This window comes from Bidens hawaiensis, unplaced genomic scaffold (assembly GCF_021521415.1).
Source record: "Bidens hawaiensis isolate Kalapana, Puna unplaced genomic scaffold, B.hawaiensis_p1.1 tig00009361_1, whole genome shotgun sequence".
NCBI lineage: Eukaryota > Viridiplantae > Streptophyta > Magnoliopsida > Asterales > Asteraceae > Bidens > Bidens hawaiensis.
The window spans coordinates 436886-449512 of record NW_027491690.1 but is presented as its reverse complement, the minus strand read 5'-3'; the positions used below and the strand labels follow the sequence as shown (position 1 = coordinate 449512).

Sequence of the window (12627 nt, the reverse complement as noted above, 5' to 3'; positions counted from 1 at the left end):
TCTCGCGCCCCCGCTGAAGCCCCACACCCCTCAGCCTAATATACGTTTCATAATGCCATTTACCTTACCTTACCTTAGTCATTACACATTCACTCAAAGTTCAACATCACCAGTCACCCTCATCTCTCTCTCTCTCTCTCTCTCCCCATATATATATATACAATATAATAATATATACCAAACTATTTTTGAAGTTTGCTTCCATCACCAAATGGATGAAGGAAGAAGGGTCAAAGTAATTCCAACAAAGTCAACCACGATGGTCAAACCCACCTTCAAAAAGGTCCAAGTTGTTTACTATGTTTCCAAAAATGGTGAGCTTGAGCACCCTCATATCGTAGAGGTTACACATTTGGTTCACCACCAGCTTCGGCTCAAAGGTTCTTCAACTTCATTATATATATATATATATATATATATATGCTTTACAATATTCTTTTTACTAGTTCACATTTAAATTATTATTGTGTTTTACTTAACCTTATTATTATGCAGATGTGTTGGAGAGACTCGGTGTTTTGAGAGGCAGAGGAATGCCATCACTTTATTCTTGGTCTTGTAAAAGGTCAAACATTTTTTTACATTCTATATACATATCTTTCACGTTCATCCGTTAGTTTATTTGTTTGTAGGGTGTTTAATTACAGGTTCGGTTTGATTTATTCAGTTAGTAATTTTATTCGGTCCTAACTGAAAACCGAACTGAATAAAGTACTATTCAAATCCAAACAGGTTTACGTGTGAAAACTAAAAAAATTTGGAAATAAACTAAGTTTTAATGAAAAAACTTGCAAAATAAGGTAGGAGTGAACATGTGAAATGATGTGTTTCTTTACATTCAAACCGCTCGTAATTGTTTGATTTGGTTCGGTTTTGATTTGAGATGGTTTGATTTTAATTTACAATATTTACTAACGCTTTGACTCATGGTTTAATGATAAACACATGGTAAATGACATGGTGTGTTTGTATACAATTAGGATGTACAAAAGTGGATATGTGTGGAATGACTTGGGGGAGAACGATGTTATTTTGCCATCAGAAGGTCACGAGTATGTGCTCAAAGCATCTCAACTTGTATTCCACTCACCAGCTACTTGTTCCTTCTTCATGACTTTTGTATATACTAAATAAATAAATTCTTTTGTTTTTTAAAATTATACTTTTTATTCTTAAAATAATGAGGTGGAATTTCTTTAGGTGACTTTATAAAATAGTATGAATATTTTAAGTTTGTGTTTTAAGTAGTTATTAGCTTCACATCGATATACAAGTTTACTATAATAATATTTGCTTGAGTATTTATATAAAAGAAACGAGTAATGTATATATAGGTAATAGGTAATGAGAAATCTCAAAGATATAATAACGTCCTCGTTTGTTGTTACTTGCTAGTCTCTTGTCCGTTTGTGTTAGTAAATTTTGATAGGAAAGTAAATACAAGCCACTGACATCTACTTTTTCTATCAAGTTAAATTCAATTCAATTCTGGCAGAAGCAAACTCATTTTCAAATGTCACAGGCTTTTTATTAACTACTCTACTGTCCCAGTAAATTTCTTTTCCTTTTTACTATAATAATTTCTTCAAATATACTTATAACTATTGCAATAAATTATTAATATTTGAACAGATGGGTCCGAATTATACTTTTTTTTGGATACCTTGTTGGACTTCTATGGACAGACCTGCCACTGAACAAACAACACTTTGTCTGAAGTCATAATTTTTTAAAATTTCTTTTCAGATTATACTTTTTTAACCATCAACAAAATTTTATTAATAAACAAGCTAGCAAGCAACAACACACATGTTACAACTTACAACCACCAAAACACCAAGGAAAGAGTAATATTCTTATCCCACCCACCCGATTACAAACGAAACCCCATGTCAATCCACACAAGATGACAAACCAATTTCTCGAACTAAATCTGGGCTGATCCCCCTTGTTAACTATATAGAAACGGGAAAAGTTAATGTTTTATTCATATACTTAATAAAACTTCTTTATAATCACGTAAATATGTTAAAAGTACTTTTTTATATACTCTTTTAACAATTCATTATTTATAGTGTTATCATTTTTTTGCCATTGGGGTTGTGGTCAATGGTAGAGGCAAAACTTCTACTACACTAAGATTTGGAGAGGTTATGGGTTCAAAACCCACTTCCAACAAGGGATTAAAAAATTCATCTTTCAAAAAATAAGTGTTTAGATTTTACAAACGTTCCCTGCTGCTGTGGGAAATGGGCCTGTAACATCAATGGCCCACTTCTGGAATGGCCATGAAGAAGTGACTGGAACAAGTTCGTTCTTCGGGCGATGCGTGTTGGGTGCGTAGAGCTGGCAGGACCTACATTTTCTGATGTAGGCCAGCGCATCTGTGTGCATCCCCGGCCAAAAGTATCCCGCGTTGTTTAGCTTAGCTACAACTGCGCGTGGACCTGCGTGTACTCCACAGATGCCTTCGTGTACTTCCCTTAGGAAGTAGTCGGCATCTTGATCGTCAACGCATCTGAGGAGTGGGCCAAGAAAATTACGTCTGTAAAGTATGTCATCAACAAGTTGATAGTTCAGTGATTTACAGCGTATCTTTCTTGCCTGTGTCTTTGACTCTGGTAATACACCCGTCGCAAGGTAATTTATTATTGGCGTCATCCATGTTTCCGTGCCGGTTTGGATGACACAAATTTCCTTTTTTGGGACTGATGGTGCTCCAAGAAGTTCAACGCGGATGTCCTTTCCCAAGTGGGTGAAGGCTAGGATGCAAGCTTGCTTAACGCATCCGCAGATTTGTTTTCGCTTCGCTTGATGTGCACAACTTTGCAATCGTTGAAATCTTGCATAAGGGTTTTTGCTTGTGCGAGGTACAGGGCCATTGTGTCGTTCACGGCCGTGTACGTCCCGTTTATCTGGTTGGCTACTAGCATGGAATCCACGTGGGCTTCCGAGTTTCTCACTCCCATCTTACGCGCAATTCTTAATCCGGCCAAGAATGCTTCGTACTCCGCTTCGTTATTCGTACTTGGGAAATCCAGCCGAATAGCGTAAGTGTACTCTTGGCCTGCTGGGTTAGTTAGTTTCAACCCTGCGCCTGAATCTTCGTTGTTGGCTGCTCCATCAGTATAGAGTCGCCAGATATCGTTAATGTCTTGTGCTGGAGAGGGTTGAGCCTCTTCCTGGCACTCTTTTTCCCGCGAAGCGGGGACTTCTGCAATATAGTCGGCCAAGACTTGGCCTTTTATGGCTGGTCTTGGCTTGTACTTTATCGCGTATTCTCCCAACTCAATTGCCCATTTGGCTAGGCGCCCTGACAACTCGGGTTTGCCAAGAACGTTTGCAAGTTTGAAGTTGGTGAGAATGGTGATTGGGTGGCCTTGGAAATATCGTCTTAGCCTGCGTGAAGCCTGTACAAGCGCTAAGACTAATTTTTCCAAGGTGGAGTACCGGGTTTCCACGTCTGTTAAGACACGGCTTACATAGTAGATGGGCATCTGGATGCCCTTTCGTTCTACTAGTAGAACTGCCCCGGTTGCTCTGTCTGTGGCGGAGAGGTAGAGAATTAATTCCTACCCCACTTCTGGTGCTGTGAGTGTTGGGAGTTCGACCAAGCGTGACCGAATCTCTTGAAAAGCTGCTTCCGCTTCTGGTGTCCAGCGGAAGTGCGTTTTCTTCAAACAATTTCTCAATGTTGACACGAATGGAAACGACCTATCCGCATGGTTTGCCAAAAAGCGGTTGAGTGCGACTAGTCGTCCATTCAGTGTCTGAGCCTGTTTGATGGTAGTAGGTGATTCCATTTTCATAATGGCTTCAACCTTGTCAGGATTTGCTCTGAAGCCATCTTTGGTAACGATGACTCCTAAGAACTTCCCATCTTCCATCCCAAAGGAACACTTGCTCGGGTTGAGTTTCATGTTTATCTTTTTGAGCGTGTTTAAAGTTTCTTCGATGTCTTTCAACATCGCCTCGGCTCGAGGCTTTTGATGACCAAGTCATCCATGTAAACTTCCAAGTTCCTCCCAATTTGGGTGTGAAACTCTTTGTCCGTCAGGCGTTGGTATGTGGATCCGGCGTTCTTTAGTCCGAATGGCATCATTTGGTAACAAAATGTGCCATCGGGCGTCCGAAATGCGGTTTTATCCTGATCGTCAACAGCCATGTGGATTTGATGGTACCCTTTATACGCATCAAGGAAGCATTTAAGGCGAAACGGTGCTAATGAATCTACCTTAAGGTCAATTTCGGGTAACGGGTAACAATCCTTAGGGCATGCTTTGTTTAGGTCTTTGAAATCTATGCACATGCGCCATTGTTTGTTGGATTTTGGTACCATGACGGGATTTGCAACCCATGTTTGATATTTACTAAAGCGTACGATGCCTGCGTAAAGGAGTTCCTTGACTTGGGTTCTACACGCGTTAGCCTGCTCAGCACCCATTACGCGACGCTTTTGTATGACCGGCGCAAACGCCGGGTCACACTTGAGCCTATGCTCAGCCTTACTTCGAGGTTCACCAGTCATGTCAGCTGGTGTCCACGCAAAGATGTCGGCATTTTTTTGCAACAAGCGTTTGAGTAAGGTGCGTGTGGGATTAGTGATCGTTGGGCCAATGGTAACAGCCTGGTCAGGGTATTTGCCATTGAAGGCCCATTCTTCTGGCTCAGAGGTGGTTGGTTTAGCCATTTTTGGTTTGGGTTTAGATGAGACAGATGCGATGCATACCTGGGGAATGCCTGTGATCATAGCGACGCCCTCGGCTGTTGGCCATCCCATCATACCATGGACCGAAGACACCACGACATTAAATCTTGCCATCCCATCTCTCCCGAAGAGAATGTCGTATGTGTGGTGTGGCTTCCTCATTACAACGAAGTCCACGTCTTCTGTGTGGGAGTACTTCCCGCCCGTGAGAATGACGGGGAAAGATAGGATTCCCAATGGGGTGTTTGTGCTGCCGTCGAACCCTTCCATCGAGGTGTAAACTGTTTCTAGGCTTTCTTTGTCTTCGTCGTCTAGCTTGTCGAAGAACTGCCTATACATGACCGTTGATGAAGCGCCATTATCAGCAAGGGTGCGGGAGGTGATGTAGTGCCCCAGCTGGCTTTTGATGATTATGGGGCCTTCTTTGTTGGGCCCCCCTGGCACACGCGGGAAACGCACTTCTGCTTCCTTCTACGCACTTGGCTCTGTTGTTCGTCGTTTTCTATCTCTGATGTTGCCGTGAACCATATGAATGCTGATGTCAACGGGCTTCCGTCCATTGCCCTTGTACCGATTGTCTTTCCTCCCTCCGTTCCTGATTGACGCCACGAGGTGTGTGAGTTTCTCATCATTGACGAATGTTTTGACGACATCCTTCAAGGATGTGCATTCCTCCGTCGTGTGGCCTTTTGTCCCGTGGAAGTCACAGGATTTGCTCTGATCAGCGTTATGATGCTGTCGGATTAATGGAGCCTTTGGCCATGGGAGTTTCTCGGTGGCAAATATCTCGGTGACGCTTTTGGTGAGTGGCGTCCATCTGGGATTCCGGTTTGACGACTGCATGTTGTCCCTTCCGCCTAAGAGAGGGCGAGAGCTGGATGAGGTGTCAAAGTTTACCCTTGACTGCCAAATACCAAGCTTCCTCCTTTTGTTTTGTCGGGCGGTACAAACGTTATTTTCTCTTGTTCTCTGCGTGTAGAGGTTTGTGCTCTGGGGAAGATTTCTACCCAGTTGCTTCTCCGTTTCGGCAAAGCGTTTAGCTGCCGTCATGATGGCATCCCACGTGGATGGCATGCCATCTTTACCCGTTAACGTGCGGATGAGCTCTGGGTACTCAGCGCCCTGGATGAAAGCGGCGCGAACAAGATCTTCGCTAATGGTGCCTAGACTTAGCTTCTTTGAGTTGAAGCGAGTGATGAAGTCTAGCAAAGATTCGTCTTCCTCTCGGACGCAGTTGAGGATCGTCCACTGCTCTTCAGTATATTTTCTTTGTTGACTGAAGTGTTGGCTGAACTTGTGCTGGAAGTCTGCCCAATCATAGATGTGGTGGACCGGTAGATGATCAAACCACGCTCTGGCTGCCCCGACGAGCGTCATTTGGAACATGTAACACCACGTGGGTTCCGTCCAATTACTGACGGTTTCCCCCGCTATAAATCTATTCAGGTGATCGTCCGGGTCAGATATGCCATCGTAAGTGCCTGTGTTGGACATCTGTTTGGCACTCTTTGGAGCGATTGCTTCCGCAATGTCTCTTGCAAATTTGGACGTTCCCGCATTCGCAACAGTTGGTCTGAAAGTTTTGGAGAAGTCACGTGGGTTTCCCCCCGTGTTCTTTGGTTTGAAAGTTTCTCCGAAATTTCTTCTCGAGTGGAAGTCTGCTTCTTTACGCTTCCCTTTCGCCTTATGACGTGGGTTTGCGTCACTGTCAGATTCTTCCCAATCTTCATCATCCACATACTCGCAATCATTGCTCATGTTGAGCTGTTGTCGAGTGCTTCCGAATTCGTCATTGGCCTGTTGGAGTGAACGTAAACGTTCGTCCAACTCGGCTTGGAATTCTTTCTGACGTGCTTCCGCCCAAGCTTTAACTTGTTCTGGTGTTTGTCGGGGAAATCTTGTCTGTTGTTTCCCCAACTGGGTATCAATGAATCCCAGGAGAGGGTTGTTTACTGCACTTGCCCCGGCTTGGGTAACCGGGGTAGTGTTCGTAACAATCGTGTATTCACCGGTGTTCCCCCCAGTAGCTGGGGTTGTGTTTACCAGAGTTTCTTGGTTACCCAGTGGCTTTGGCGTCGGAGTAACGTTAACCATCTTTCCAGAAGTTTGAAAAAACTAAGAGAAGAATTAAGTTCTAGCTTAATGCACGGATGGCGCCAATGAAGAAACACTAAGTGACCCCGACAGATTAAGGATAATCTTAGGGTTAAGTAGATGTTTCCCACGAGGGTTAGGTCCGGCAAATACGGTTATTCTTCTCAACCTGCAAAACAGACACCGTAAGCTCGTCACTGAGAAGGGGGGGGGGGGGTTCCTCCTTGTGACCACCCTCCGGCGTGAGAATCAGACTAGGTTACTCTGAATATAAGTGTATATAGAGAGAAATAGCTAGAGAGAAGATGATGATACCGTTCCAAGGTGTTGGAGTATTTATAGCCGAAGGTAGGTTTCCAAGCAGGTACGGCCAGCTGTATATAATATTCCTTTTCCACCAACTATGGGCTACGTTCGTGCCACGATGGGAGTTGGTGGGTAGGCAGCGGCTGATAGTGACATTTTGTACTGGAGCGTGCTCCTCCTCGTACTATTGTCCGTGAGCTGTCACCCTGTGATTGGTTCATGGGTTTCTTTTGTCAGATCTTGTCTATTTGTCCATACCTTGGTAGGTATAGTACAAAAGATCTTCTAGAAGCGTACGGACTGGCTCTTTTAGGCGGCAATATTCCCGCCTGCTCATTCCTTCTTCAGGTGACATTGCTGAAGTATAAGAGTTAGTGCCTTATGCGTGTAGCCTTACTGTTAGTGCGGGTGGCCTTCCTTCTTGGCTTGTACCCACAGCTGCGGGGACAGGCAAGGTACTGTAACAAGGGAGGCTTTCCTGCGGGAACAGCTGGCTTACTGCGTGTAAGGTCTGCATCTCTCTGAGCATGGTGGGTCCTGCGGATCCAGTTGGTCTTTTGCGCAGATGTACCTCTTCAAGGTGAGTTTTGCGGGTCCAACTGGGCTTTGCGGGGACCTACCTCTTCACATGGGAACCCCCAACTCTTTATATTAATAAAAAAGTCTTATCTAACGTCTCGATATCACGAGATCAAATGCGTGCTTGGTACTTCTGTTTATGTTCTATAAGTATAGGTTTTTATAAATTCATTAATAGCATTTCTATTTACTTATTATAGAAGAAAATATTTAAGTAATATTATAAATCAAGTTTTAATCTTTTATTTAATGATTAGACCATGTGTAATGGTAAATCACTAAATCTTCACCCTTGGACATGTTTTCGATAGGCGGCGTCCTAGTTAACAGTTAGGGGTGCAAATGAGCCGAGCTGCTCGCGAGCTACTCGAGATCGGCTCGTTAAAAAGCTCGTTCGAGCCGAGCTTTATCGAGCCCGAGCTCAAGCCTAAAAATAAGCTCGTTTAGTAAATGAGCCCGAGCCCGAGCTTTACTTATCGAGCTCGAGCCGGCTCGCGAGCCTGAACAAGCCTACCATTTATATATATTTTTTTAAAATATATATTTAATAATTCTTAATTAATAAATATAATGTAATGAAAAAATAAATAAAAATAACTAAATAATATATATTCTTTTATACATAAAATTATAATAGAAAAAATATATAAAATAATTATAATTATATAAAAAAAATAATAACATAAACTATTCACAAGCCGAGCACAAGCTCTGTGTAAGTTAAACGAGCCGAGCTCGAGTTCGGGCTCGGCTCGGCTTGTTTGCACCACTACTAACAATAAGGCTTTATTCGTGTAATGATATAAAATCCCTTACAATCATTATGCATTTATAAATTAATTTTTTAATATAAATAATATAAATATTTGATTGGTTGGATTTTATTGTGGAAAAAATGATTTGTTGAGGAGGATGGGGGGAGGGGGGGGGGGGGGCGACGCCTTCACCAAAATGTCCATGGGGCGGTGTTCCCTGACACTTTGAGATAGGCATAACGCTCAGTACACATAATCTTTCAACTTTAAGAGTTTTTAATCTCCTAATAACATCTTTTTACCTATGTTTCTTAGATAAACACTTGCATGCAGACGAGGCTCAAGCAGACGTCCCAAAACGCAAGCCAATGGTATCAAAACGACACACCGAATTCAACGAAGAGGAACTAGACTACGAAGAAAAACGAATAAACTACGCAAACACCCCATCGCGATGTTCAAAGGGTATCCGAATATTATCACCACCATCACCTCCACCGTCTCAGTCAACTGCACCTCCAAGCGGTTTGAGGACGGCGATCCATACCTAACACTGGGTCGTAACTCAGTGCTGCTTCATATAATGGCATGTGGTGGCTCTATAGGGTTTAAAGGGAATAAGTCTGATAATAATAATAATATTAATATTAATCAGCCACCAAATGTTGCATAAAGGGGTGTTGTGCAAGAAGGTGGCGGCTGCGGTGGCTGTGGAAGATGAGATATGTTGCATGTCTGAGAATCCGAGGTTCGGGAAGACGCAGGCGGAGGAGAGGGAGTATTTTAGTGGTAGCATTGTGGAGGCGATGAATGAAGAAAGAGTTCAAGTTGAGCCCATGTTGAATAAGTCATCTTCCTACACAGAAGAAAGGTTTGTCACAAGTTTTATTATGTTTAACTTATGCTTGCTATTGTTTGTTTTAGCTGTTTGATTCATTTTATGTTACTAAAAAATCTAACAAAAATAGATTATTAGTTTAGTAATGAACTTATAAAAAGCTTTGATGGGTCAAAATTTTCGATAAAAACAGGTAAATTTACACTATAATATTTTATATATAACTTTGCATTGCTGAGCAAAAAAAGGGGGCCCACACTGGACCACCATAAAGCTTTCGCCCTTGCAAAACGAAGCTTAATGGAACACCCCACCTCCGCCCCCCCCTCTCTTATTTTGCTCAACAGTGTAATTTTATTTGTTCTCGTCTAAAAGATTTTATATGTAATGTAAATTAGACGTTTTTGTCCGGAAATTTTGAGCTCGACCCCCTCCATTTTTAAATTTTCTTCATGCGTATTGATATCGGCCTTCCCATTTTCATCCAAACTTTGCCAAAGCATGTTGGTACTATTGTTAACAATATATATAGGTAGATCATAATACTTTGACTGTTTGAAGCTTAATTGATTTGAGTTTACGTTATGGAATATGAGTTGTTACTGATACAAGTGAGAATTTGGTGGTCAGAGAGCCCAAGACAATGGCAGAAGAAGATATTGATGATGAAATGAAGAGAGAGAAAACAGTGGCAGGGAAATGTATTCCAAACAGATTCTGCTAAAGATTTGACATAACATGTACCCGTTGACTTTCTTTTTTATTGACTCATTGTTTTTTACCCCATGGATGGATGAAACTAGGAAATTTATTACGTTTTCCAAACTGGTGAAACTTCAGATCATGTTACATGGACTGCTAACCAATGTTTTCAGACCCGGCCCGGGCGTCGACCCGGACGTCTTTCATTACCCGTGAGGCTACCAAATGGAGTCCTGAACTAGCTGCTGCTTGAGAAGTATGGAAGGAGATCAAAAGGTCGGATCGACCCGAGAGGACGGACCAGTGTTTGACACGGATAACGTCATAAATAATTTAAATATATATATATATTTATATATATTATTCATATACATATAAAAATTAATAATAACAAAAAATAATAATAATCACAAACTTTAATGTTTATTTATGTTTTATACATTGTTTTTTTAATATATATTTGATTAATAAAGACATCAATGAAGCTTGGTTGGTTGATCATGAGTAATTATCAAAGCTTCTATCTAGAAAATGACCTAAGTTTGAATCCCACCAAACACATTTCATTTTAGATTTAATAAAAAATGGGTTTTACCGGTCGACCCGTCGGGTCACCGGGTCCGGGCCGACCGCCACCCGGCCCGGGTCAAATGCCTCGCCCGGCCCGGTTCTGAGACCGGGTCCCGGTCAGATCGGTCCGACCGGCCGGGCCGGGCCGGGTTTCAAAACAGTGCTGCTAACCTGTTTTGTCTGTTTAAAAATATCAATTTTTTTTTATAAAATCATTTTTAGGTTGTTTACCATCTAGCTCCGGAGATGGGGGTGGGGTATGTCACTCTTTTTTTTCTTTGTTGCGACTCTAGTTAGAGATGTGTTTCCGGTTTCGGTGTGGTTTTTCCGGTATCTAAAGGTAAGGTAAGGTGAGGTTATCGAGTTATCGTTGTTACCGCTTGCCGCTTTACTGCTTATATTCCCCTACCTTTAAACATATACACTTATATTTATGGATCTTTGTTAATTCTCTACACATTTGAGTCATTTGATCAGGTCACATTCGCCTACATGTTAACTTAACGATCATATATGCGTAAACATCCGGTTCATGTGGGTTGACCTGTTTAACCAATTTATTTACTTCTCGGTTTTTGTGTATCAAGTTTCGTTTTCTTTGAACAAGTTAGTTTTTTTGTCATCCCTGATTTGAGCGATCATCACTTCGAAATGTAAAGCATCATCAACATTACTAGGCAATAGACCCTTTTTGAACCCTCTATTAATAATAGCTACGCATATTTACATCAAAATTTTAAAAGTTTAAAACAAATTGGTATATGGATATAATTGCTTTAATAAAAATCCAAAAATAGCATGTACCTTAGAATTTAAAAATGAGATTTTCTAATATGTGCCATAAGGGCACGTATAAGAAACATTAAATAAGGAAATATTTTATATTAACTATATTTATCTTTTAATAACTATCATATTTAAAATTATATTTTTCCTTTTAAATCTTACCTCCATTGATTGCCACTAAATATTATATTTCAAATTCTCTCTAAAATTATTATTTCCTCTCCCATCATTTTCATATTCATTTATATATAAAGAATATTTAAATATGAAAGTGATTTTTTTTACACTCAAACTAACATTGACTTTATAATATTAAAATATAAAAGTTTAAAAACCAAAATAAAAAGTAATTTCATTATTATATGATAAAAAAAGAAGATGCATTTTTAACATTTATAAATTATAATGAAAACTTGATATGCACGGTGAAGTAGATTGCAACCCCATATTTCATTATATATGTTGAAAATGCATCTTCTTTTTTTTTTATCATATGATAATGAAATTACTTCTTCGTTCGGTTTTTAATCATTTATATTTTAATATTAAAAAGTCGATGTTCGTTTGAGTGTATAAAAAAAGTCACTTTCATATTTGAATATTCTTTACATGTATATGAATATAAAAATGATGAGAGATGAAATAATAATTTTAGAGAGAATTTAAAATATAATATTTAGTGGTAAACAATAGAGGTGAGATTTACAAGGAAAAATATAATTTTAAATATGGTAGTTATTAAAAGATAAATGTAGTTAATATAAAATATTTACTTAATTAATGTTTCTTATATGTGCCCTTAGGGCACATGTTAGAAAATCCCTTTAAAAATATTGATATGAAAATAAGTGAAATATTTTATTTTACTAGCTAGTTCGTCCAACTAACGAATACACACACCGTGTTTGGGTTAATGTGTGTAACACTATTCTTGGGTTTGTACAATACTTTAGGTTCTTGTCTGGTTCAACTCAACTAGACAACTCAAGTACCTAATCAATAGGGGTCCAATGCGCATGGAAACATTTGTGGCCTTTTCCAAAATGAACCGAGATCAACTAATGAACATATGACCTAAGATTAGAGGTGCACAAATCGGTTTTTTTAAAAAAACCGGTTCGGTTATTAACCGGACCGGTTTTTTTTGGCCCGAAAAAAAACCGGTCCGGTTAATAACCGGACCGGTTAATAACCGGTTTTGTATGTCAAAACCCTAACCGGTCTAACCGGTTAGGACCGGTTTAGAAACCGGTTAGAACCGGTTAATAACCGGTTAACCGGTTTTTTTT

General features: G+C 40.3%; 1 pseudogene across 1 annotated transcript; it reads left to right on the top strand.

The window, feature by feature from the left end:
• The first annotated feature begins 211 nt into the window (after positions 1-211).
• On the top strand, positions 212-10016 carry LOC143532126 (protein SOSEKI 2-like; annotated as a pseudogene). The gene is made up of 5 exons (XR_013135125.1): positions 212-380; positions 496-565; positions 981-1091; positions 8756-9313; positions 9911-10016. The product of XR_013135125.1 is annotated as a protein SOSEKI 2-like (transcript).
• Positions 10017-12627: the final 2611 nt, after the last annotated feature.